General features: G+C 30.2%; 1 long non-coding RNA gene across 1 annotated transcript in view; it reads left to right on the top strand.

The window, feature by feature from the left end:
• The window catches only part of LOC105140015 (uncharacterized), a 21,896-nt gene extending 20,016 nt beyond the window's left edge, over positions 1-1,880 (top strand). The window contains exon 3 of the long non-coding RNA XR_845112.1: positions 1,840-1,880. This is a non-coding gene — a long non-coding RNA (uncharacterized LOC105140015). The remainder of the gene's footprint in view (positions 1-1,839) is intronic.
• Positions 1,881-3,101: the final 1,221 nt, after the last annotated feature.

The raw sequence follows: 3,101 nt of genomic DNA, 5'->3' as shown, positions 1-3,101 counted from the left end.
CTTGTAAAAAAGCAATATGGATGAAGAAACTTATGGAGGAGCTCGGGCACAAACAAAAGAATCTTCTTTTGTATTGTGATAGTCAAAGTGCCTTGCATATTGCAAGGAATCCAGCGTTTCATTCAAGAATAAAACACATAGATGTTCAGTATCACTTTGTTCGCGAAGTGGTAGAAGATGGAAGTGTGGATTTTCAGAAGGTTCATACAAAAGAAAACCCAGCAGATGCTTTGACAAAACCGATCAATACTGATAAGTATATATGGTGCAGATCCTCTTATGGTCTAGCAGAAATGTAAGCAGCATGAAGATGACAAGTATAGAAAGGATAGAAGAATCATAGATGATCATGTGTGAAGACTTGATTAAATCATCAAAGTCTTCAAGTGGGAGAATGTATGACTAATACTTAATTAAATTAAGTATATCCATTAATTAGTGGAAGATAAAAATTAGTGGAGTATTAATGGAAGACAAAAATTAGTGGGGATGCGTTGGTGGGATAATTTATACCATAATTTATGACCTTTGTCCCCTCACTCTTCCTATAAATAGGCAATGCCTCAAAGCTTATTATTCACACCAAAGAAGAGAAAAGAAGAGTAGAGTGAAAAGGGAGTAATCCCACAAAATTGTGAGGTATTTGTGAGAGAATAAGTGAGGTGTTTTTTCCTAGTAATACAGAGATTTTAGTTGTTCTCCTATTACTTGAGAGAGGTTGTAATTCTTATATTACTTAATAAAATCCTTCTATACTTGCTTGTGGACGTAGCCCAAATTGGGTGAACCATGTAAATTCTTGTGTGTCTCATTTCTCATTTTATCCTATTCCTTGCCTTTTGTCTTGTCGGCTTTGCATGCCAGCATCCTAACATGAATCCTATAATTCTACAGTCATGTCATGTCTTTAGATTTCAGATCTTTTCTGTTCCTCTGCCTCATCATAAATCAACATAAAACATGACAGGGAAATGCCAAACTTACCATGATTCGAGCACGACGCAGAGATGTTGGCTATAAGAGTCCTACACAAGTGATCACGCATGAAGAAAGCTTTAGCTGATTGTGAACATTTCATCCACTAACCTATAAATTTGCATCTATTTTTGTTAAAATCACAAATTGAATCGTAAAGTAATAAGTTAATTATATCTAATATGTAAAATCAAACTAAAAGCTTAAAAACCAATAAAATTGAATTTGACTCGTGCACAATTGATAAAATCAGTAAAATCAGACTGAGTTTACAAGTTCATTAAAAGTATAAAATGAGTGGTTTTCTTGGTTTTTTATGAGTAATCAATCAACTAGTTTGGGTTTTCCAGAAACTAATTAACCATTTAACCTGTAATTTTTAGCTTTTTGTATATTTTAAAGCGCTTTAATTTTTTTAATTTTATTTTTGTTTCAATTTTGTATGTATTATTATTAATTTATTATTTGGCTGGAATTATTAATATATAATTAGCTAAAAAATTTTAATTATAATTTTACAATCCTAATTCATATTATATCTTCTATATAGTGGAAAAAAAATTGTTTTTGACAAAACTTGTTGGCATCCTTATTGTTTAATCTATAAATAATTTATTTTTACTACTTTCTAAAGCTAATTTTTCAACAGCAGTTTTTCCTGCTTTTTCTGAAGTCCAACGGTTTACATGAAATACAAAGGGTGTAATGTTTTGAATATAAAAACATAGAAAAAGGCTACAAAGCCCTTGATGGCTTAAAGAATGGGTATAAATGAATGAGAGGTAGTATGGTAAATAGATAAACATAATAAATATAAATAAAAAAAAAAAAGTGGGATCTGAAAATTGGAGAGAGAATTGGCAGGAGAGAGACGGGAGAAAGAAGAAGAAGAGAAATGAGAGAAATTAGAAGGGAAATAGAAAGGAGTTGAGAGAAATAAGTTTAAAGGTAAAATTTAGGTTGTTAAATGTATAAATATGTGTTATTGAGCTTTTAATTTCAGTTTTGATGAATGTTAGGGTTTGAAAAATTTATGTTTTGGGTTTGATTGATGAATTAATTGAATGTTATAGATTGATTGTTATGGGTAATGGATTAATTGGTTGATTTTAAGAGATTGAATCGAAAGATGATAATTTGAGTTATGATTTTGTTTGACTAGTAAAATTGAGTTAGAAATAAGGAAAGAACAGTGGGTTTTCTGTTGAAATTCTGGGTTGGAGGTTGAAGATGATGAAAATTCAATTTGGTCCCTCAATTTTGGAAAATTACAGTTTAGTCCCCAAACTTTGGAAAATTTACATATTGGTCCCTGGAGCCTATTCTGATATTCTGAAAAGAATAACATATGAATTATGGGCAGAAATACTGTATAGTTATGAAATTTTAAAACTTTCAATTTGGTCCTCCAATTTGACAAAAATTACCATTTGACCCTAAAAATTTGGTAAAATTCCAGAATGGTCCCTGGAGTATAACGAGATATTCTGGACAGAATTTAGGATTAATTATGAACATAATTTCAGCATATTCATGGATTCATGACAAATTTTAGTTTGGTCCTCCATTTAACCAAAATTATAATTTGACCCTACAAATTTGGAAAAATTCCAGAATGGTCCTTGGAGCATAATTAGAGGTTCTGGATAGAAGTGAGGATGAATTCTGAACATAATTCCACTATAGTCATGAATTTAAGATATGTTTAGTTTGATCCTCCAATTAGACGAAAATTATAATTTGGCTCTAAAAATATGATAAATTCCATATTAGTCCCTAGCTATGATATTAGCTTTTGCAGATTGGTTTGATGAATAATTTAGGTTTATTTAGTAAATTATTACCAATTTTATTACTTGTTTTATTATGGATTAGATTTCTGAAAAACCATTAATTTTTGGGTTTTTAAAAAAATAACTAGTTTAGTCTAAAAACATATAGGGTTATGGAATAGACCCTTAGTTAAGTGTATTAAATAGGTTATATATTCTTTTGAGTCATTCTTGAATATGTTTTCTTTGTATTTAGATAATCCTAATATTCTACTAGCAGGACGTTAGTAGGATTTTTTTCGGTATCTGCTTTTGATTTCTGTTTGCTTTCGAGTCAGGTGAGTAGATAATTTT

Source organism: Populus euphratica, unplaced genomic scaffold (genome assembly GCF_000495115.2).
Source record: "Populus euphratica unplaced genomic scaffold, PopEup_1.0 scaffold100.1, whole genome shotgun sequence".
NCBI lineage: Eukaryota > Viridiplantae > Streptophyta > Magnoliopsida > Malpighiales > Salicaceae > Populus > Populus euphratica.
The sequence above is the reverse complement of the archived record's forward strand: the minus strand, read 5'-3'. Positions and strand labels throughout refer to the sequence as shown.